The sequence below is a fragment of the Miniopterus schreibersii genome (genome assembly GCF_964146895.1).
Source record: "Miniopterus schreibersii genome assembly, chromosome: 5".
Taxonomy (NCBI): Eukaryota; Metazoa; Chordata; class Mammalia; order Chiroptera; family Miniopteridae; genus Miniopterus; species Miniopterus schreibersii.
In genome coordinates this window covers 64,660,757-64,686,047 of record NC_138106.1, presented here as the reverse complement: position 1 = coordinate 64,686,047, position 25,291 = coordinate 64,660,757, and the positions used below count along the sequence as shown (strand labels likewise).

At 39.8% G+C, this 25,291-nt stretch overlaps 2 protein-coding genes across 6 annotated transcripts in view; one reads left to right on the top strand and one right to left on the bottom strand.

Moving 5' to 3' along the window:
* The window catches only part of CMSS1 (cms1 ribosomal small subunit homolog), a 340,238-nt gene that overhangs the window by 180,526 nt on the left and 134,421 nt on the right, over window positions 1-25,291 (bottom strand). The gene's annotated exons all lie outside the window — the stretch shown is intronic.
* The window catches only part of FILIP1L (filamin A interacting protein 1 like), a 277,711-nt gene that overhangs the window by 123,829 nt on the left and 128,591 nt on the right, over window positions 1-25,291 (top strand). The window contains exon 2 of the mRNA XM_081139356.1: window positions 9,868-10,008. The gene's annotated coding sequence lies outside the window, so the exon portion shown is untranslated. The remainder of the gene's footprint in view (window positions 1-9,867; window positions 10,009-25,291) is intronic.

Below are 25,291 nucleotides of genomic sequence, written 5' to 3'. Positions count from 1 at the left end.
AATGTACAACAGTAGGGACTTTTCCCCTCTTGGTCATTCGTTTTATCTCCAGCACTTAGAATAATTCCTGGAAATCAAAGGAGTTCATTAAGTATTTGTTGAATAGATGCACAAATGAATGGGTGAATATATGAACAAATAAAAGAAATCCCTTTCATCTAAGGAATCTGGTAAACTTGGGGTAGGGACGAACAGAAGCAGGTAGAAGTTGGATGCCTATGGGAAAGGTGCTTAACTGGCTTAAATGTGATCATGTAAGATTTTCAGCTCAGTCCCTAGAACATTAGCACAAACTCAATATTATTATTGGTAATTATCCATTGTTGTTCTTATCTCATGAACTTGTCTTAACAAACCTGTGAGGATGCTACCATTTTCAGGTTTTACAAATTCAAAAAGGTCAAACGATATGCTGATTACAGAGTTAGGAAGTGGTGGCGCTGAATCCACTCAGGTATGGCAGACACCAGAGCCTGTGCCCAGAGGTGGGTAAGAGAACACTGAAATGCTGTCTATCTCGTTGAAACTCGTTTTGTGCTCTCATTATTAGTTCATCTTGCCTAAATTATGACCTTTAGTAAAATAAAATTGAATAAATTTTTATTATATGTCATAAAATGACATGCTCTTCACTCCAAATTTGGGTTTTAATACTTGCTTTCTAACTTGTGTGATCCAATAATGGTAGCTTTAAAGTCAACAAGGCAAAATGTGGGTTTTACTAAGTTACAAAAAAAATCCAGTTTTATGAAGTCCTCTAAAAACTGCAGGTCCACACCATAATAAATCAACCTGAGCTTGAAAGCACAAACTGTATATACTGGCACCCGATTCAGCTAAGATAAAAATGACAAGTCCTCCAGTGATAAATTGTCCTCTCCATATTATCCAATGGAAATATTCATATTGTCCAATACCTACAAGCAATTAGAAGGATTGAGTTTAACTTTCAAATTAAAAGCCCATTAAAATGGAGCACAGTTCCCCTGATCTGTCTCTGAAAAATATTCAGAGAACCTTCTTGGTCTTAAAGCTTGGAAGGAATATGGTATATTGTCTCAGATTTCCTTTTATCACAGAGCAATTCTTCCAGCTTTTTGAAACTACAGACTATAGGAAACTGTGGGATAAAAATAAAATGGAAAAATTATGCAGGATCTTTTAAAAGCTATTTATCAATCATACATTATCAGCCAAGGACAGCAAAACTTTAGAGCAAATCTGCCCCAGACCCCCACCCAGATCCCAAACACCAGGCCTAAGAAAAGAGGTACTGAACATCTGACAGGATACTTGCATCCCAAATCTCTGGCCTTCCTCACTGCTACCGAAACAGGGGAAAGGCCCACTCAAACAGGGGTTTAAGTGCAAGTGAATTTCTCTCTCATCACATGTGTAGGGTGTTCATTATTCCCCTTACCATGGTGTTTTTTTTAATTTTCAGTCTATTTCTTACCTACAGGATGTGAGTATGAATTCTGTAAGAACTGAGGTGGAAATACTGATAAGCTTCATATAATAAAGCAGACATTAGATGTCTACCAATAACATCTGGCAATACAATTTAAAATGTCAAAATAAGCAAGATAAAAAGAAGAATTTGCATACATATTTGCACCTATATATTTTAAATTTCTTTATATGACTATATGATTTCATATTTAGAAGGAGACTGAATTAATAAACATATTGAAATAGGATCTGAGGAATTAGGGTTTTAAAGCAGACCAGGTTTTAAAATGTGTAAGTTTGTCTACACACAGAAAAAAAAAATTCTCAAACCGGTATTTAAAAGTTTTTAACACACACTCTAATTCCTCATAGAGACCCCAGGAAGAGAGAGAGAAACATTTTTATTCATTTCCTATATGCCATGTCTACATAATGCTCCAAATTTCTCACAGAATTCACTGAGTTCTAAAATCTTTAAATCCAAACTTAAGCTTTTATCATTCAGGTGGCTTCATTTTACCTTTCATCTTTCTTAAGAATTGTCATTCTATCCATTTCTCTTATAGTTCTACACTTAATTTTGTGAACAGATAAAACGGAAGCTTTTAGTCGTTTCTGCCCCAAATTCTCTGGCCTGTTTCTGGCTCTCAGCTTTTATTGCCAAAGGTGTGATCAAAAGATGCTCTTTGCTGAAGTGTTTACTGCCTGTTAACTTACTCTCCCACAACAAAGGAGTTCATTATTTAACATGAAAGAGAAAGTTCCAAAGTAAAAGGCTTACATCAGACAGAAGCCAAGTGATAGAATTCTCTTGCCCCACACTCATGAAAATCCGTATCACCAGCATCCAGTCCATCTAAGTGTCCTAAGAGCAAAACCCATCTCTTAGGAAGGAGGGCAGCTCTGGCTTTCTTATTCAGTTCCTTGGCTTCACCCATACTTTCAATCTTCCCCAAAAGGGTGGTGACACGGGCTCCCTTCACAAGCACAGAAACATCTCGTGACAGCCCATGGAAACACGAACCATTATTTACACTGGAAAGTGACTGGAAGCAGCTGTGCCCACCAGTAGACAGCTCTAGAGGCAGAAATGGTGCTGTGTCACCAATCTGTTATTACTGTAATAACTGATGGGGAGGAATAAAATGGATTACCAGTGCTAAATCAAATTGGGAGGTTTCCGATACTGCTGCAGGATGTTGGCTTCTCATGGTTATGATATCACCAGACTTCTTGATGAATTTACAGTCTGGTAATCCTGCCATGGCATTAGTTTTTCACATGCAAATCCCTGGAACCTGTCAATTCAGCAAATGAACAGGACTAGGGAAGTCCACTGGGTCAAGTTTATTTCAAGCTAAGGGAAAGGCAAGACTGGTTGTCTTCCTTATCAAATTTATTAAGCTCATGAAAAGACTTATTTGAATTAACATCTTTTCCATGTTCTTTTCCCATTTTTTGCATATTCATCAATATTTTTTATGTCCTACAATATTGTCCTGTTCCTTTCAGAACGAGGTCCCTCTCACTGATAATATTCACACTGATTCACTTACTGTTTAGCCAGACCACATTATCAATATTTAACCAATTTACCCATTTGTTGACTATACTTGTCAGTGTGCTAATTATATGCCTAATCCACATTTTCCAGGTAGATGATATACACTAGATCAGGAACTAGGTTCATGTAATTCTACCCATATGAGGCCCACCAAAAGAGTGTGTATAGGTGGCTTTTTAGGATGACCTAAATCCAGAAGCCCCAATGTGACCATTCATTCATTCATTCATGCGAGGAAACTACTCTCCAGTCACATAGCTAGGATCATTGCCAAGCCCTATTCCTTCACGTGGGTGACTTCTTCTCCCTGCCTCTAGTCTTTCCTCACTTAATTGCATCTTTACCGACACCCATAATTTGTTCACAGAAGCTTCCTACTTAAAATCTTTCAATGGCTGGCTACAACACAGAGGAAAATGTTTAAGTTCTTTAACATGGGAAAAAGTCCTTCAAGACCAACCCTAGCTTCTTATTTAAAAAACCTCTATCACTCTCTCTTACAAACTCTACCTCCCCTACTATCCCTATTCATGTCCCATGTATAGAACATCTTGTTATTTTCTGAATGAACTGTGTTCCTCACTGTTTCTCAAACTCTTGTAACCATGTATGTGCAACGTATGTCGAGAATTCCTTTTCCTGCTTCTCTGCTAGTAAAATCCTATAAGGAAACTAGGGACATAGTAGGTTTAAGTTGGGTAAGGATGCACAGAAAGGTACAGGCATACCTCATTTTATTGTGCTTCAAAGATGCATTTTTTACCAACTGAAGGCAAGACCCTCCATCAGCAAAAAGATTACAACTAGCTTTATTGCAATGCTAGCTTTATTGCGGTGCTCTGGAACCGAACCCGCAATACCTCTGAGATATGCCTGTGTTCCTCCATTAGGAAGTTTGGGAGGGAAGGAGAACACAATAGAAAGGAGTGGGGAAGCACAGAGCATGGAGGAATGAGACTTCAGGAATGATGCAAGAACCACATTCATTTCCTTTATGGCATTTATCTGTTCACTATACACTTGAGAGGAGTTCAAGTCTCACTCACCTCACCCACCACAAGGTTAAAAGGACAGTATGGGTAAGTTGGGCATTCCCTCCTCAGAGATGGACTGCAGGCTCTGGAGCCAGACTGAAACTAGGCTCTACTACTTAGCAGGCGACCTTGGGCCAGTTACTTATTGTTCCTGTGCTGCTGCTTCCTCAGCTGCTAAATGGTAATCTACTTCAGAAGACAGTTGTGAGAATGAATGACACATGCGAAGTATGAGGCTAAATATGAAATTAGTTTTTATAGGTCTAAATGATCAAATATCAGGAAGTTCACATGATTCAACCCAACATTTAAAACAATGTCTCCTAAAAAGCACCCACTCAAAAAGTGTGATGATTTCTTCCCATAGGTGCTTCTAAACCATTACTCCCGAACACCACTGATGAAACAGCCCTTATTTGTTGGTTTATGTCACGCAATGGTCTTGCCCCATTGATGCCTCCTCACTAATCTCCTGGTTCCTTTATAACACTAGGGCACTTGGCTACATTCTTTAACACAGTCCTTGTCCTCTCACCATCCTGGCTGACTTCTGTATCCATCTAGACAACCCATCTAATTCCTTATCTTCCTCACCTCCACGGTCACCCACATCAGGGCCATACCATGGTATTGATCAACAAGTGGATGCTTCCCAACCAATATTTAAAGATGAGCAAAATCTCTGATCCTTCCAGTCTGCTCCTGCCTTTGCTCTCAGCACTTCTGCTCTCCTATACCAGGAAATGCATAGTTTCTTGACCCCTCTCTCCTGGCCTCAATGCTTTACCCCGCTGGTGTAGCATGGCCCATTGCCCAAATGATCTCTCACCAATATCTTCAACTACACTGGACCTCTGTCCTTTTCTTTACTTGTTTTAGAGAACCTCAATACAGCGTCAATTCAAAAAACATTTTCTATATTTCTTTGACCCAGCTGTTGAGCACAGTTGGAGAAAATCAGCTTTCAGACTGATGTCACTATAAATTTACAGCCCTTAATCTCAAGTAAGCAATCAACTCTGCCCAATCTTTTACTTGTCGTGCTTAGCTTACACTTATTTTACTCAGCAACATTTCAACTGTCTTCGTGCTCAAGATCCCAACCAAAGCCATGTTGCTCTCAGCAGATGACATCATCTTCTACTTCGGTGAGACAATTACAGATATATTACCTCAGCACTTTCCTCCTCCCCTTTCTAGGTATCTCTGGACCCATCCTTGCACTCTTTCTTCCAGTTAGGAGGATGAAGTTCCTCTGGTTCAAGGCCCAGCTCCCCACACATGGCCCCATTCTTTTTTGTTTCACTTTGTTAATCCTCATTCAAGGATATTTTTTTCCATTGATTTTTAGAGAGAATGGAAAAGAGGGAGGGGGGAGAGAGAGAGAGATCGATGTGAGAAAGACACATCGATTGCCTCCCGCATGAACTCTGACTGACTGGGGCCTGAAACCCAGGTACATGCCCTTGACCAGGAATCAAACCCACGATCCTTCCATGCATGGGCCGGCATTCTAACCACTGAGCGACAGCAGCCAGGGCAATTTGTTTTCTTCTTGAACCTGGGTTTCCCCCTAGAAACCATCCCCTTCCTTCTCTTCTAAGTGACTTGAAAGAGAGGTCTATGCTCACTATCTCAACTTTCTCACCCTTCCCACTTACTCCACAACAAGCCGCAATCTAACTTCTGCTCTGACCATTACACTGAAAACTCTCACGAGCCCACCAATGAACCCTCCTAATATCCTACCCGATGGACACATATCAAATTTCTCTTCTATTTTTTTTCTTATTTCTGTCTTTTCCATTCCAGTATCCCTCATGGGGGACTTTTCTGGTTTGCCCCTTAAATGTCTGTGTATCTCAAGGCTTCACCCTTGGAACTCTGCTCATCCTACATACTCTTTTTGTGCAATTTCATTTGCTGTAGATTTTAAACACTGACATGAGGTGACTTCCCAATCCATATTTCTAGCCCAGAATCTCTCCAAATGTATGCCATGTTTATTTACCTGGATAGTCCACAGGAATTTAAACCTAGCATATCACTCATTCAGTTTTTCAAAAAGTATTTATTGATGACCCACACTTCATACTAGTATTCAGCAGTAAACAAGACAGCAAGATAGGCCCTTTATCTTAAGCCTCGTTTCTCACTACCACCTCCAATTAAACTTCAGGCTATAACAATACCAAACTTTCTATAGTTTGTCATTTTCTGTTGAAAGAAGACTAAACACTGGGGTTGGGGGTGGGGGTGCTTTGTACATGACAATCTTTCAGCCTGGAATTCCTTTCCATGTTCTTTTCAATTTTTAAGGCTTTAAGAGAAGTCTTGCCCTCCAAGAAGCTTTCTCTAAATTCCCATGCTGGTTTAGGTACCCTTGATCACTGCACTGCCTACCATGTGCTAAACTATCTATTCGCACATATCTTCCCCATGAATCTCCAGGGCAGGGATTATGTCTCTCCAGGTAATTTGGTAATAACTGTTTGGGATTACTCAGCTACAAGTAATCTTTCCCCTCTTTAAACACCCTAAATACTGCAGTGGTTTTCTTACTTTCTTTAGTATGGCTATATATGTACTTGTAAATCTCATTCCCCTCCCCTAATGCCAGCTTAATTTTCTTGGGCATGCTGTGCTTTTTTCATTCTCCACACTCCTCAAAATGATGTATATAATAGGCACTCAAGAAATACTGGTTGAATTGAGCTGAAATGAATAGAGAAAATATTCCCATAGTTAGATGTTCTATCTCTGGAATACTTTAGTGGTGTTCTGTAGTTCAGGGCTAAGATTTCCCAGGTGTCCTTATGCCACAACCAAGGTCCCAAGGAGTGTTATCAAAGACGTTCTGACTGTCCTTCTAGATCTGGATGTGTCACGAGAGACCACTCTGATCGCATATGTGGGATCTCCTATCGACGTACATGGACTTACTGCACTCTCTCAATTCACAGAACAAGGAAGAAAGATGGGACTCTTAGTGGAATAAAAAATTCATCTGACTCACTGGATCACTATGTACCATACGTCCTCCTGCAATGCATTAAATTCAGGCTCTTACAGTCTAAGTTCATTTCCAAAATTTGAGTACTTATATTCATTTCTCACAAGAAGCTTCACTCTCAGTGTATATAAAATGCTTTGAGTTCTGTGAGAGGAATGATGTAAACACAAGACATTATTACTAACATTATCCTCTAGATAACCTCATGAGGTAAGTATCACTGTCAGAGGGAATATTATTTTACAGGCAGAGAAGTCAGCTGATTTGCTCAAAGTCGGAGGTAGTGGTCAGAGCCAAGAACACACTCCAAGCATCCTGCGCTTGCATCTACTGCCAGACCTAATATAACCTTTTCACAAAGTCTTCTTAGGGTTTGGTGAGCACCTAATCATTTCACCCTCTCTTATGGTGCCCCACCACTCTTTCCCTCTTATCAATGTTCCCTTCTCAAAAGGGAACCAAAAGAGAATACAATGGACGCTTAGGAGCCATCCACTCTCACACCTGTGCAGCATCTGGGGTAGTGCAGTTCATTCATACTCCAACAAACTTCTACCCGGGGTTCTCAATCAAGGCAGCTCCAATCTCTGCCAGCTTGAGTTCATTCAGTCTGAGTAAATCACTGTGCCATCCAAGTATGGCACGCTCCACTGAATTCATTCGCTTCAGTTACATCTCATACAGGTGGCCCACGTAATAGGGAGCCCGCTCTCCAAATAGTTTTTCAAGTCTGACATGACACACTACATTTATTAGGACCATTCTAAGTCTCCAAACTATTTTGATAAGCCCTGCACAACAGCAATCATTTATAGATAAGTTGAAATCTGCTAGACTGAATTATATCTAGTTCCATGCCCTAAAACTTTACAAGCCCCACCCCTGCCCCCCAAATCAGTTATCTGGAAGGATGCAAGCCTTAGGTTGACAAGAAGGGGAAAGAGAGTAAGAAAGTGAAGGAGAAGAAGAGAGGAAGATAAGAAGGGAACAATACTTTTCCTTGTTAAAAGAAAAAACCAAAAACCAGACACTTGCTTCAGTTGCCCTCAGAAAGCCTCCTGTCTACCCTAATGTCCTAAATAAATGTCACCATTTTCTCTGTGAGACATATTGGGAAACACCGGCTGGGAAGCACTAGCTTAGGAAGCACCAACTTTCTTTTTGACACCTGACACATACACACAGATCAATGTAAAAACTTGACTCATTGAGCTGTGTAGGTTTGATAAGAAGCAAAAAGCAGAGGTGGGAATAGGATTTGGGTTGTGACTCAGGCTTTCTCACTTTCTAGCCCTGAACCCTGAGCTGATCACTTGACCTGTCAGAACCCAGACTGCCTCAGTGGTAATATAAACTGATTGGCTTTGATCTTCTTTTTAAAAAATCCTTAACTGAGGATATGTTTGTTTGTTTTTATTTTTTGAGAGAGAGGAAGGGAGAGAAAGAAACATCGATGTAAGAGACTGGGGACAGAACCCACAGCCCAAGGCATGTGCCCTGACCAGGAACGGAACTCCCAACGTTTTTGGTATACAAGATGACACTCCAATCAACTGAGCCTCCCGGCCAGGGCAGCTTTGATCTTCTTTAAGGGCTCATCTAACCGGAGACCCCTAAATCTGTGAGCACCATCGGCCTCATATTGGGCTAGGGGCTGTAGGGGAAACTTGGAGTTGACACAGACACTGCCCCTATGTTCAAAGAACCTGTAATCCAGCTAGAGGTAAGATCATTAATGAAGACAAATAGTAATGAGTAAATATAAAATCTAGTTGAATTGCAATGAGTTTGGAGGACTGGAAATTATCATTGCTATGGTACCTCAAAGGCACTTCCTACTGGGCATATAAATCTACAGTGTAAATTTGCATGACTAGTCAATGACCTCCACTTTTATTTAATTGTGCAACAGAATAATCATCATGTTCAAATATTCAAACATGTGCTTGAAGATTATAAAGTCATGTGATGTGAAGAGATCAGCTTCACCTTGGCTGTACCTCAGGAGCTCAGGCCTGGTCCATTTAACATTTTCATTATGACACATTTTAATTAAGTCATTAAGAAACTGATGCCACCCGGCCAGGGCAGCTTCAGATAACACTGACCAAGGCAAGAAGGAGTGCTAAGAGTCCTCCTCTAAAAAAAAGTTCAGCCCTGGCCAGTGTGGCTCAGTTGGCTAAATGTCATCCCATGCACCAAGAGGTCGCAAGTTTGATTCCCAGTCAGGGCACATGCTCAGATTGTGGGTTGGATCCCAGTAAGGGGCCTGCAGGAGGCAGCCTATTGATTTTTCTCTTTCATCGATGTCTCTCTCTCTCCCTTCCCCCCCTAAAATCAATTTTAAAAAACCATATTAAAAAAATAAGTTCATATAGATCACTCACTCAACATTCTTTTCTATTTTTCTAATCCTTTCAAGTAATTGTTCCCACTTCACTTTTTGGACCCACAGCCCTAATCCCTTTACTTCTCTGCTAGATCCCTACACATCAGGCCACTTTTACTTTCACTTCTTTTCCTATCCAACATATAGGCTCCATGATCATCACTGCAACCTCTCTCTCTCTTATCATCATCCATTCTGAGCCAAAGAAGCACTTCTCTGTACACACTCAACACCGAAGTAATTGACCTTAGAGAAAAATCACACATTTGAAACTGGGGCAACTGTACATTCATGGCTGCCAGCATTAACAGGGCTGGCCTGGAAATGCTGCTAGGCAATTCTGTTTCCCTAAAAGTAAGGGTTATTTCACACCTTCCCTGGCTCACTGTTACCCTAATTATCTTATGCTCTCTAGGCAGGCTGAACCCTCTTTGACAGTGGCAGGAGGCAGGAGATTAACAGAAGCTGCAGGCAGCCACAACCGCTAGCGAAACCCAGGCAAACTCCGGAAAGCCATCAGGAGAGTGATCTCCACCATGTAGTAATGCTGAGTAAGGTATGAAATATGGATCAGTGAATACTTGCTTTATTTATGCTGGTCATGACCACGCCAGTGAGTGTGTGGTCATGACCATCAATAACAGACAGGAGCCATGTATAAAGATGTCTTTAATTTTGCAGGCTCAGTTCATTTCCTTTATCTGAAACTTAAATCTTTCTCCACATGTCCTCAGGGCTTAGAATCAAATCCTAGCTCTGCCAGTTAGCTTTCTAACCTCTGGTACATTACTTAAACTCTCTGTATCTGGGGACAATACCTACACCTCATAGAGTTAATGTGGGCATTACGTTTGTTAGTATAACAGGGAAACGACCATCATGATATATAAGTGCTTGCTATTATTATTGTTGCTGTCCTATGTATAGAACTCAGCCAAATTTTCTCACAGTCATAAGAATGTTAAAACTATACTATCTCTTTCTGTTGTTTCTTCAAATATATTGTTGATGGAGAAATGGTCTTGCTACGGAATAAGCCATATCTGCCTAACCCTAATGATTGAATACATTTTCTCTAACAACAAAACATAATACGCAAAATATTTCCAAACCTATATGACCTCATACAGAACCTGTTATGTTTCCCATAGTTACTGTGTAACCAAGAGAATACTAAATATCCTTCCTGATCAGGACTCTCCATCATTCTCTACTTCCCTATAATGTCCATTCCATCTTCCCACCCCGCTACCTGTCAGCCCTGCTTTCTGCTCCAGCACTTCTGTATCTTTCTCCCCACTTCTTCATTCAGTGCCTCACTCAGACTGAACCACTTCACTTCCCTGACTCCCATGCACTGTCTCACCTTCAGCTTTTCCAACAAGCTGGACTTTCTACCTAAATAATTTCCTCCCCTCACTTATCCTGCTCCCTTGGGTAACTCCTAGTATTCTTCTAGACTTTGACTGTATGGTACATCCCCCAGAAAACCTTCCTTGACGTGCTCAATCTCCTATCACCACGAATTTAGTGCCCCTTCTATAGCTCTTATCACTCTTTTGTTAATTAGAACAGAATTCCCCGAGGTCAGGGATCAAAGCCTACTTTGCCCCCTCTGCTTCCCTAGTTTTAGCTGTGTCTAACATATACATAGTTTGTACTCTACAAATGGAAAAATGCACTATAACATAATAAACAGTTTGATAGGCCTAGAGATGTTTGACACCTAATAAGGGGACAAGGCAAGATCACTGTCAATGTCTTCAAACATCTACAAATATCATGGAAGAATATTTATTCTATGTAGCTGCAGAGACACCAGGACCAATGATCAAGGCTCTGGGCAGCCACATTTCGAAACAATACAACAAAGGACTTTCTAAATTGTAGAGCATAAGATACTCTGGCCAGTATTCAGTTACATATAACTGGAGGAGTTCACATGGGCTGACAGAAACAAACTGAGTGATACCTAGTCTCCTTGCAAAGTTAGATTCTGTGACATAAAATTCTACCTCTGGGCACCTGAGTATGTATATATAGGATAAGAATCACTCTGGATACATAAAAGAGAAGATCAAAGATTAATGTCACCATGGGTCTGCTACACCACAGAGTACTTGGGGCAAAAAAACAGTCAGAGGATTTTAAATGAAACAAACAAACAAGTAATCCAACCCCAAACCCAGCATTCCAACACAGGGGACAAGACTGGTAAGAGGCAAATCCAGGTCCCCTAGGACATTCTCCATACCGCCTCCTTCATCCTGGAGGAGGCAATTTAACTTTACAACTTTCAAGAAACTTCCTATTAGAAGTGGTTTTAACTTTAGATTTATTGCATTTTCCAAGGTTACGTCATTTGGACTACACATAATCCAGAGGGACTCAAGGGGCCACACTGTAAACGTTACAATAAACATTAATGAATATCGCGCTGATAAAACCTGAAATGTGCGCGCGCGCGCACACACACACACACACACACACACACACAAAAGGGACTTTTCACCTTATATGGTTAAAAAAATTGACCCTTTTTACATTCCACTTTGTTGGTCTGCCAAACAGGCAGAGTACATCTACTTTAAAAACACCAATTAAAAATATTAACAACACAAAAATATATAAACGGTGGTTCAGAGCCAAGGGCAAATAAATTGACATGGATTCAGACAGTAAGGAAACATAAAATGAGTAACAGAAACTACTACATCATACAAAAGGAAGCACGAACAATAGTGCTAAAATGTTAAAGTGATCGTCCCCACCCCTATCCCAGTACCCCAACTCCCCCACCCCAGAGGGCTAGGTAATGATCAGGAGGTAGGAAAAATGGTTGAAAGAGGGAGAGATAGAGGAAGGAGCCAAGAATGTTTTGAGCAAGACCTGCAGGAGATGGGGAGGAGGGGAAGGCAATCTCATTTCACACTGTAACCTCAGGAAGCCCTAGGGCTTTTATATAGGATGGGGGGGAAAGTAGGTTTACAGTTGTAAATATGCAAAACAGAGTTTATTCTTGTATTATTACCTATTAATTATGAATTATTTTCCATAGAACTGTAAACCTACTTTTGCCCAGCCCCGTATTCTTTACCAGAATGCTGCATCGACACATGTGCAAACTCTCAAACACTGTCCTGGCCGGGTGGCTCAGTTGATTGGAGTGTTGTCCCATGCACCAAAAGGTTGCAGATTCGATTCCCGGTCAGCGCACATACCTAGGTTTCGGGTTCGATCCCCGGTTGGGGCAGTACGGGGAGGTAACCAAACAATATTTCTCTCTCTCCCTTTCTCTCTCTCTAAAAGTAAATAATAATAAATAAAAAACCCAGCCCTGGACAGTATGTTCAGTGTTCAGAGCATCGGCCTGCACACTAAAGGGTCACAGGTTCAATTGCCTGTCAAAGGCATATACCTGGGTTGTAAGTTCAATCCCGGCCCCGGTAGAAGCCCCTGCAGAAGGCAACCAATCGATGTGTATCTCTCACATCAGTGTGTTTTTCTCTCTCTCCACCCACCCACTCCATTCCACCCTCTCCAAAAATCAATGGAAAAATACCCTCAGGTGAGGATTAAAAAAAAAATCTCAAACATCTGGGCTGCGTAACTGAGGAGCAGCTGTGGAAAGAGGGCTATGCTGGATGGACAGTCTGTAGATTAGCATGATTATTGTTATCATCACCCACATTCTGCCACTTAGCTTTTCTAAGCCTTAGTTTCCTCATCTGTAAAATGGGGATCCTAAAACTTACCTCATAGCATGTTGACAGGAACAACTTAAACCAGATGTGCAAAAGTGACTAAGCTAGCTGGAAAAACACACAGAAACACTCAAAGATTTTGTCTGTTCAGAGAGAAAAGAAGTGCTGCCCTCTCTGGTACCCAGCTTGTTGAGCTACCACTATTTTTCCGATGTTGAACTTACCCCAGGTCATGGTGGAGCCCAACAGTATAATATTAAGAGGCATGGTGCTGTACACACTATAGACAATGTATGAAGGAAGGAGGGAGGCAGGAAAAGATGAAAGGTGAAAGAATCAAATATAATCTTGTCATTTCTTTCTGCAGGAGAGACAGACATGCTTCCTCAGTGCCATTCCCCTGCACCTCTGGGGGGAAGTCTGAATCTTATTCCAACCACACGAGTGAGCTTGGAGTCTCAGCCAGAGAACCATGCTCATCATCTTACCGTTAGTTAATTCAAAAAAATTATAGTACCTGTAAAATTCTTTCCTTTAATTGTTCTCTAAACAATTATCCCATACCCTCTGGGAGCTAATTTGATAGCTCACTGGAGGCTCACTGTTGTGCTGTCTTTGGAGTCTATCAGAGGTAGAGTGTCTTCACCCAAACTAATTTTATTTTTTCTGTCGATAAAGCCTCTTTAGGGGCAGTTCTATGGATTAACTGATTCAGTGCAGTTTGCAAAAGAAATTTTACATGTAGAAAACCAAGGCTCAAGGAAGTCCAGAGAATTGATGCAAGACATAAAATGAATTAGAACCAGACAAAAATTAAGTAACCTAATTCCTCTTCATCTTTTTTATATTTATACAGAAACTAGAATATTTAAAGTTTGGGGAAAATGGGAACAGCTTGAACATTTATACAATAATATTTTTTAAAAATTATGATCATATCCTAACATGCGTTTTAAATTTTATTAGATTTACAACATACTTCAATAATTCGTCTGATGGGAAAAAATAAAGAAGCAAATGTTTATCAAGGCATGACTATTTGCTATGCTATTTATACTCATAAAAACTCAGTGTTGCAGAGCTCATTATCCCCATCTTACCGATAAAAAAAGACTGCTTAGAGACATCTGATGGCTTTCCACTGCCTTAAGCATGAAGTAGAAACAACTTATAATGCTAGACGAGTGCCAATATGGCTCTCTCTCCAATTCATTCTGACATCTCCCCCGTCCCTCCTCCCCACCTCCATGTATCACAAGCCTCCCCACCTCAAGCTCTAGCCCAATGATCTGCTCTGCAGTTCCCCAAACAAGATCTGCTGGTCCGTGTCTCTATGCCTCACAATGCCCTCTCTGCCCCTGGCTGGCTTCTTCCCCTGCATGAACACTGAGATTCAAATCAAGCTTCACTTCAAGTAATTTCTGAAAGGCTATCTATCTCAGTCTAACTGTGGACTCCTTGTGATCAGTTCCTCCCTTTGGTGGCACATACAATATGGCATAGTTCTTTCTTGGTTCACAGTTTCTCCTTTCTCTGTGACTTCTTAAAAGGTAGGACTGAGTCCTATGCAAACACCTTTCCTGCTGGGCCTCAGTAGCACACTGCTGCTTCTTGGTCAGTGTGGCAAGCACTAGTTGTGTATCTTCATGGCTCTGCCCATACTGGGGCAGTAAAAACAGATACTGGGTAGCTGATTATTTCCCCCCTTCTGTTACTTTTCCCTTAAATTCAAATTAAACCATCTTCATTCTACTTCAAAATAAAAAACAACAAACAACAAAGCCAAAATCATAGAGTATAGGAGCAACTGAGATCAAGGGGGCAAATGGCTCAGTTTTGTAAGGGGAAGAGGGAGAGTGACAGGCACCTTGACTACTGTAGTAGCTTAACTTCCACTCTGAGGACTGAACTGGCTTTACCGAGATTCAGGGGGCCCCAAAGGGGAGAAACTACAATTATATATGAAGTGATTAAAAGCACTGTTCTGTTCTTTAAAAGACTTATGATGATATTACCATGTAGAAATATAATGAGGATCTTGTGTACATATGTAAATATGTAAATTCTGTGTTAGTACTTTTTAAAAAATGTCATAAGTATTTGTGAAAAAAACAGAACATTCTGGCTCCAAACCTTAGTTGCACTGGCCTTTCTTCAACTAGATACTTTCAGCTTAAGAATGTGTGGAAATTGGAACTTTTAAAACTAGTCTGCTATGCATATAATGCATGTGGTTCATTCACTACTTTTACTACTTTCCACACTTTCTCACTGGCTTGGCCTTTTGCTTGTACCAACATCTTATTGCCAAATCAGAACACCCTGAAGAATGTTTTCAAGTCACTCCTCTACTTTAAATAATGTCTTTTGTTGTATACCACACACACACACACAAATAAACTTATAAACATAAACACAAGTACTTTTTAATATGTTTTTGTATTGATTTGTAGAGAGAAAGAGAGGAAGGGAGAGGGATAGATAGAGGAACATCAATGATAGAGAAACATCGTTGATCGGCTACCTCCTGCACACCCCCTACTAGGGATCGTGTACCCTGACTTGGAATCAAACTGGTGATGCTCAGCCACTGTGCCACACTGGCCAGGCTAAACACAAGTACTTTTATTCTTACAGAGGGGAATATTTTAGGGAAGGGAGAGGGGAGTGGAAAACAGCACCAAGATTTCTAGCCTGGATATCTGGGGGAAGGATTGCATTATTACATTCAGCTAGAAGCCTGGGCAGAAATAGGAAGACTAAGAAGAGGTTCGTGGATTTGGAAATTAGGAAGCCACTGGTGAGGGCAGAGGCTGGACTACAAGTGTGGGTGGGGTAGGATGTTGGAGACTAACAGAGTGAGTTTGGGCAATGTGAAGATGGGAGAGAAATTGACAGTTAAAAGTGGGAACATGAGACAGAAGATTTTATTAGAAAAAAGGACAATTGGACATGTCATGAAGTTATAGAAAAATGACTGGCAGTGGGAGAAAAGAAAACTATAGGTACACAAGGGAAAGGAGGTATCTGATGGGGCAAGAATCCAGAGATGACTCTGATCCAAAGCTAAGATGAGGGGAGAGACTTGGAAACCAAGAAGAACATTCCTTTAAGACAGGAAGAGAAGAAAATGTGTGAAGGGGAGAGGTTTGGGGGCAGAGCTGGGGAGGAGGAAAGAATTGTTATCTGTGAAGGGCAAGAGTGGTGAGAGAGGGAGTGAGACAAGTAGAAAAGGTTTAGAATCATGGTTTAGGAGTGAGACAGATTCCAGCAACAAGGAATGAATAAAACTATTACTGATAGTAAGGGCCTATTTGAAGCTGAAAGTTGAAAAACATGTCCTTTAAAGTAGGTCAGTCAGTTGATCAGTGAACATTTACTGAGCACCTCCAAAGCTCCAGGCCCCATGCAGCCCTAGCCAGGAAGGACGTCAGGATGTCAGGCAAGTAAAGGACCATAAGGCAAAGGAGCAAACTCTATGTCACAGGTCTACATAGGATACAAGGGAGAAGAGAGAAGATACATTTAATCCAGGGATATAGTTTACTGGAGGAGTTGCTTAAATTATTAACATAGTCCCATCTGTAAATGTGAGAATAGAGAATAGGCGATTGGAACTCCATCTCATTACCCTCTAGGATACACTAATGAGAAAGGTATAGAACCATATTCCATGTGAAATCAAGTAATTCCACACATCAGCACTTGACCATCAATGCTTGAGGATATAATTTTCATGATCACCATTGAGTTAGACAGGTAAGACAGAGTTCCACAGGGATATGATAGAAACGAAAAATTCCACAATCTTTCACAAGCAACAAGAGTCTGGCTGTGGCTATGCATCTTGTTTGAGTCCTCCGGCATTGCTGGAAAATATTCAGGGGAACTGGTTTCCTGATTCAACTCGGACCACTAAATTCCAGTTTAATTATTACTTGTATTCTATTATCCTCTGGCGCCAAGCACAAAACAAATATTTTCTTAAATGCCTTTGCTAAAAAAATCAATTATCTGGGCTTTGTTCCCATCTTTAAAATGCTGTAGGTATCTTATCTTTCCATGAGAAACAAATATTCCAAAGGCATCAGTGTTTATACTCCTTGTCATTTACAACTCTGAAAATCAAAATCTGCCCTCAGCTTTGCTAATGGGCTCTGTCCCGTCCTCTGTGAACAAACATACTACTTCATTACTGCAGAGAGGGCTTGAGTCCGGACCTAAGATTTCTTAACAGGAAAAACACTCCATCACTAGAAAGGTACAGTCACAGAATTGGAAGGGACCCTGAAACCACTTGTGTAATCGTTTAGGTGATGAGGGGCAAATAACCCATCACTTGATCTAACTCTTTGTTTTAAGTGAGAGAAGACACCTTTTCATTTTACCATTAATATAACAGAATCTTTATAATAGTGAAACAGACCATAGAGGGGCAGGATTTTTCAGTTCAAAGCAATTCTGCCTTTTCTCTTCTATACTCACTATAGCTAATACTTATTGAGGGCTTATTAGATGCCAGACTAAGCACTTTACAAGGATTATCTCATTTTGTCCTTACAATAATCCTAAGAGATTGGTGACATTATTATTATTTTACGATGAGGAATCTGGGGCTTAGAGAAGCTGGGAGCCAAATAGAGCTTTATTTAGTTCCTGTTCTGATCTTGCCATTAACTGATGTGTGACTATCATCAGGTTACCTAGTCTCATATGCCTTTGTGTAAACTGGGAACAATGCCGACGATACCCACCTCACAAGGTAGCTAGAAAGATTATGTGAGATACTGGCCCAAAGCACACCTGCCATGAATCTGGTTTTTCTACTTGGAGGTATGGTAGGTACTAGGAGGAACCTGGGCTATGAAATCAGATGATCTGAGCTCAAAGCCCAGCTCTTCTACTTGTTGGCTGTGACACTACACTGGGCATGTACTTCAGTTCTCTGAGCCTCAGTTTCCTCACCTATAAAATATGAAGACCAATACCTACATCTCACAGAGTTACTGAAGGATTAAGCGAGAGGATTCCTCAATAAGAGCTTCCTTCATCTAAGGCTGCTACAAACCAATGCACCATCACCTTTTCTTCTTTGAGGGTCACATGGTAACTCTCTTAAGAGTACAACAAAAATAAGAAACATGAGTTCTTAGAAGACTGCAGAGAGGTTTAAGAGGCCTACTCTGTGGGAAAGGAGGCACTGGTTAACCACAGAGCAGGCAGTGTGGGAGATGTGCCTTGTTGCCTTCTGATTCCAGCATGAGCAGATGATTTGGGCATCTAGGGAAAGACAGGAGTTCCCATAAAAGGGTATACATGAACTAGTTAGCTAACTGCTCATGTTGATTGCTTGAGGCAGTTCTCTATCAATATCAACTGAATTCCCAGGAAGCCTATCTCTGTGATTTCATATCCATGAAAAGCACCTTCCAGCAGGAATGATGAGTAAGAGTGTTTCAAAGGTATTTATAGCAGGACAATGGGGGACAGCCCTTACAGAGATACTAATAAAGTCACCTTGGAAGAGACTGGTTGGATTTTATTTATTCTTTTTAAATGCAGAGATTTAGGGCTCTGTTCAAAGGTAAAATGGTCCATTGTATCATGAAACAGAGACGGATAACTGGGACACAATTTTCATACAATTCCAATCCAGACAAAAGGATGTAAAGGCATCTGTACCTCAAATAACTCTCAAAACTTCAGCAAAAACGTTACTTCCCACCTTAGAACCTCATTAGTTACTTGCTTTCTCAGCCTATGAAGGATCTCAAAGCAAAAACTAGAAATAAGGTAGGAAGGTAAAGGCTGGTGAGGAGCAAATAAATGGTTGGCTATCATTTGACACAGAAGAGGGAAAAAACAAACTACAAAACGATATTATTATTTAATACCCCAAATGCTGTTCATAGAAATAACACTGAACTTTAAGCAGGGAAGTATGAATTTACCTTTAAAAATATTCAAACATTAAACTTTATTTTTTTAAAAAGTTCTGGCACTTCACAGGGAGAACAGTTGTTGGAAAGTTCACTTTCACATACAATCTGGTTCAATAACAAAAACCAACGCAATACAATGTTATTCTGGATTTTTCCCAAACATATTGACAATTCTATTGCCTGCTTTAGGGATACACTTTTGTCACTATACAGAAAAAAAACAAAACAAACATTCAAAATATACAGATTAACATTCTAAACCACCTCAACTGATTCAAATGGAATACATAAGAAAAAATTTCTTAAATGTCCCCTTAGCAATGAGCAACTAATGAGCAATTTAACTTAAAAACCTAAATGTCTGTTTTCTTCCGTCTTCACTCAAAGAAAATCTAGGTGGGAAAAGGAAATTTGTGCTTCCTCTATAGCTCTCTCTATGCATGTATATGTGTTTAAAAGCTGTGCATCTATTTCTACAAGAACTGTAGTACAGTGTTTTCTAGCACAGAAAGCTTAATAAAATAATATAAATGATCCATTCCATGCAGTTCTTATTCCACAATGACTAAACCAACAATGAATGAATTCAACACAGATCCTGAATTCTTTTATAAAGGTTCTAAGAGTTGGAAATTTCTGGGCTGCAGTAGAATCAGCCAGAAAATTCTTTTTTATTTTTATTTTTTATTTGAACAGACAAAATGACCACTGAAGAACAGCTGAGGAAAATGTTCAAATTCTGCAGTGCAAAACTATAATTTGCTCATTATAAAAATACTTTAGACATCTAGCTAAAGCCAAAAATAATTCCACCGAAACTGCCTTAGTTAGATTTAAGGACACAAATTTTGTGATCAGAGACCCCACTGTATCAGATCTCAAATAGGAACTGCCCCTCATTCCCCTTATTAAATCAAAGAAAGCACAACTATAGGACACTGTGGTCTATGTAACATCATGGCTCTCACAGCCTCTGGTGGTGCCCATGCCACATTTATATCTTGTATTTAACAGCTTCAAAGTTGGCCCTATGTCTTACCCATGGTTACACATATCCCGCTGGAATATATAATGACTTTGTGAACAAATTTCATTTAAAGGGGTGGAGAGTCACACTTATCTTTAGACTGACCCATTCCTAAGTTCCCTCACAGTGGCTTCACAGCACCATGTAAGGCAGGGCTCAGCAAAACATGGATGTTTCAGTGAACAAGGCTGTACTGGAACACAGCCATGGTCATTCATTTGTGCAATATTCTATGGCTGCTTCTGGCAAGGCAGAACTAAGGAGTTGTGAAGAAAACACAGGGCCTGCAAAGCCTAAGATATTTACTATTTGGACCTTTACAGAAAAAATTCGCTGGCCCCTGATCTAAGGGAACCTGTTGGACCAGTTAGTCACTGGAATGCCATTAGGAAAGAGATGACCTGTAGCCAAGTTCAACATGGTGGTGGAGGAGGTGGTCAGGAAGAAACAGTGTCACACAAGCACTTGCCTCATTGCTTTTCCCCATCTTTATCTAATATCCAACAGCTCTGTAAATACACCGGCTCTGCTAGATTAAGTCCATAAGAATTTTGCCAGGAAGACTGGACTAAAACAAAATCTGGTCATTTGATGATGAGATAAACTCATTTATTCATTCATTCAATACACATTGAATGAGTACACATTGTGTGCAAAGTACCAGGGATGTAATGGCGAGCAGACTACATCTGCAACTCGTTGGACTAATAGTCCAGTGGGGGAGGAGCAATTCTTTCGGTAACAGATATATATATAAATGCTACTGTAACTGGCTTGAGAAAGAGGTCATGGTACCACCAGACTATATAATGTGGTTATGACCTAGGCAAAAAATCTGGGGGCGCTTCTCAAGGAAGTATCACTAGAGCCTAGGGTTGAGGGCTGGGTAGGAGGAGTTAACCCCTGGAGAGCAGAGGAAAGCAGTCCAAGCAGAGGGCACAACATGGGCGAGGCCTAGGAGTAAGAGGGAGAAACGTGAGTGTAAACTAGGACAAGAAGGCCAGCACATGTGGAGCAGAAAGAGTGATGGAGGGGTGTACGGTGAAATTGTGGCCAGATCAAGCAGGGCCCAGGAAGTGCTACACATAAGTTTTCAGTTACTCTCAAGGCAGAGTTAAACCTAGTAACCTCTGGGCGGCAGTCTTTTCCCCTTGAACCACTACTGCCTCCATGATCAGTGTTTTTCCCCTCTCCTCCCCAGCTCCCCCCTTCGTTCCCCTCTCCTCCCTTCCCCTGTCCATCTTTTAAAGACTGTGAACCAAAATCAAGCTCTATTTTGAATATTCATATAAGTTTTCATCATATTTAGTAAGCAAAAAATAAAGAAGACAAGATAATAAAGAATTTACTTGTATGTTTTAAATTAATATAAAGTTATATGTCACTGTATCTTTAAAAAAGGGGAAAAATAAGTTAAAAAGAAAAAAACAAAAAAGAATTTACTAAGTAGCTTTTTGTGAATGTATTAAACACGTATAAAGAAAATTATGTGGGCTGCCTCCATCCTTCTTTCTGTCTGAGAAGGCGAGTGGGTAGGAATATTCACATAGTCATGGGCTGCTTCCCACTGGGAACACCAAAATTTTAAACTTCAATTACACTATTTGATGAATAGCATTTTGTCACTAAAAGACAAGGAAAAGCACCAGGGGAAACTAGTGAAAACAGGTAATACAGGAAAGTGAAAAACCTCAGGAACATGTGAACCACAGCTTAGCCACATATTAACTATGTGAGCTTGGGCAAGTTACTTAAATTTTTTGAGTTTTGGTTTCCCCATTTGTAAAAATGAGTACAATCAAGTGTCCATCACAGGGTTGTTAAGAGAATTAAATAATGTAAAAGTTTCTAACATCTAAAGGGAGATCTGATATTGTTCTCTTTCTTTCCAATAGTATAGTCTATATCAATAGAAGGTATAGATAAGGAAGTAAAGGTGGAAAAGTCTTATCTGCAATTATAGTAGGTGGCTCCTTGCTGGATTATAGCACTTTGTAAATTTTACCGACTTTTTTCCGCTAACCTAATGACTCAAAATGACTAATATCTTAAAATGACCTTATCGCCAACCCTCCTAAGCAGGTGACAAAAATACATAAAGGCAAAGAAAAGGATGTACCTTTGATTATGGAAAAGCTGTTTGTTATCCAAAAGCTGTTTTCGATAATATTTAATGACATATTTGAGAATATTTATAAATTTAAAAATGACATACCTCAGCCTGACACCTCCCTCTCTTCCCAACATGTGCGCATGTGCTGCACATGGGCTGCTAAGAATGTCCTTGGTAATCACTGTGATTGCCTTTAAGTTAATGATTAGCAATATCAAAGGAAATAATTATTTCTACGTATGAAATCAGCCTTACTCTGATTCTCAAAACTCAGAACTAAAAAGTAAAAAGTGTACTTTAGACATAGGTGGCTTAAAGTACCACGGCAAATGTTTTATTGTGCAACTCTAATCGTTCTTCAAGTGTGTGATACCTTTTGGACTAGGAAATGCTATGTAAACACCATGCCCTTCCATATACGGTTTAGGAAAACATTAAGTGCTTTGAAATGTAGCCAGGTTAGTGTTCTGAGAAGGAGTCCAAGGTTGCAATTGGATTGTTTTCCTTCTCTCAACTGATGAAAGGTACGGAGAGTGAACTGGCCTAGTTAAGGTGATATTATAGATGGAAGCACAGACAGGTATGGATTCCTGGCTTCCCCAAATGAAGAACTGAACTGTGCTACACAACTGAGCATTCAGATAAAGTTGAAGGACAAAAATCTAAAGTATGCTTAAATATTTAAGCAATAAGACAGTTGCCAATTAAGGAAGGTTTTATTTAAAGTCATTTTACTAAAAACAAACAAACTGCTACATCAAAATAGAATGCAGGGAAACAGCCTAAGATTTCTTCACAGGCTTGGCCTCAGCCTTTTTAGAACCAGGAGCTTACAACATTTTCTTAGGTTTTGCCCTTAATGATAAATCACTCTGGCCATTTGCTCAGTTTGGGGGAATTTCTCCCTGCTTTCACATTTAGAAAATCTTCCTTCTAACTCTGAAAAATTTACTCATCATAATTTATATTATTAGGTGTCATTCAGCTAATAACAGTGTCATGGGAAATAAAATGGATAAAGAATTCTGAATACATTTTGAAAGAATTGGCCATGTTATTGAGAGCATGCAGTTACTAAAAATGAGAGAGGCTGTACAAAGACAGTGCCCCCACCCCATTCCCAGTCCCTAGTGCCTGGTGGGAAGGAGCTGGGCAAACCCATCTCCAAGCTCTTCCAACTCTGATAATGTTTTACGATGTTGAGACTCTTTTCTAAGCCAGTTTGGTCCTTCTCTACATGTCCTAAGCCACACAACAATTTAATATTTGGTACATTGCTTGGTAACCGTGTTTTACACACAAAGTACTGTCTTTTGGTAACAAAGGACTATTTTAATGGTGACACACTCCACTCTAGAGATAAGAAACAATGCTATTGCTTTAAAAGAAAAAGTATTTATCTTGCCACCAGCAATGTCAATACAGTTTTGCTTTTACTTTTTAAAAATATATTCCCCAAGTCCAATTCCCATCTTTTGAATTCAAATCTACATAATGAAGTAATCTGTAAATAAAATAGCAGCCTCTTCCATGAAAGGAAAGCATTTCTGAAAATAAACATCCTCCCACTGTTAAAGATGAATTACTTGGATACGTATTCCAATTCTTATTTCATTTCCAAATTCTCAACTTTCAGGGCCTAAAAAGGTGGTACAGTATCTAGTGATTGCTACATTTATATTTTTTTTACTTCATAAAAGTATTCAAAACAATTTCATATTTTTAATTTGGTAAAGGGGAAAGAATTTAGAAGGGAGGTAAAATAATGATTATGAGTTGTGATTAAATCCTGCAGAGGTCAAAATCATAACTTTAAAACAACAAATAGGTATTTTTCTGAGCCAAGGGCAGTTCTCATGGACTCTAGCCAGTTTCATAAAGTCCAGATAAGCGGTCAAGGTTCCTTGTTAGCTCTGGATCCCTTTTAAATCCACAGGGTACAGGCCTCTAAGGTAAAAGTGAAGGGAGTGGTTAAGGAAGGACACAAAAGAGGATGGTAAACAAAATATCCAGAAATAGGGAAATGGTTATATCAATAATGGTTATAATTAATAATATAATGAAATATTAGGCAGCCATGGGAAAACTGTGGTATGGAAGAATAATGACAATGAATAATGTTCCCAAAGCAGCATGCATGTTATAACAGACACAGAAGAGAAGATAAAGAGTAGAAATCTCAGCGTGGTTGGACTAAAGATAATTAAAAAAAAATTTTTTATGCTTGCTTCCTCATTTTTAGTGCTTAACACATAACACTTTTAAATTAGGAATTTTTTTAATTAAAAAAAGGGAAATGTTGACAGAAAAGGGAAAAGAAAACAATACAATAACAACAAAACACTCACAGCAGAAGGCAGACAAGTGTCAGCACCTGTGAATGAATGTGCTTGCACCCCTCTGACAGAGAAAGTGTATATGCTTGGCAAGTTGGTGCTTTATGTTATAGAGCCAGCAAACTTCTATTTCAAAAACTATAGCCAACATGCTGGAAGAGGCAAACTCTACTAAAGGCTAAAAATAAGAATATTCTGGACTCAGGCCTCAGCATGTAGCCACCACCAAGTTAAACTGCAATCACTTTTCACCTGAAAGTAATTAGGGTGTGTATGGTAACTTGTACTGAAGAGAGCAGGGTGGATGCATGAGGTCTCTTATGACACTGAGAAAAACACACGCATCCTTTAGTTTTTAAGATCAACGGTCTGCAAGGCCAAATGTCTTCAGCCCACTCCTCAGCTGCAATTGCAACCATTAGGGAATTCTGATCCAGACATGAAACCATGTGGATCAGGAAAGAGCACTGCAAGGTTCAATAACAAGGAAACAGGAGCCTTGTGTTTAGCTGCTACAACAAAGACCTTCAGACATTGTTTACCTATCCTTTCCAGGACAAGAACTTCTTTTTCCATAACAAAAAGTTTCCTAATTCCCCATTGATGGCAATTGTAGATTTTCCTATCCGTGAACTGAAAACAGACATAAAAAACAAAAGCCTACAACAAATTTAGGTAACACATAAGTGGCTTTTATGGTATCAATCCCAATAGCAT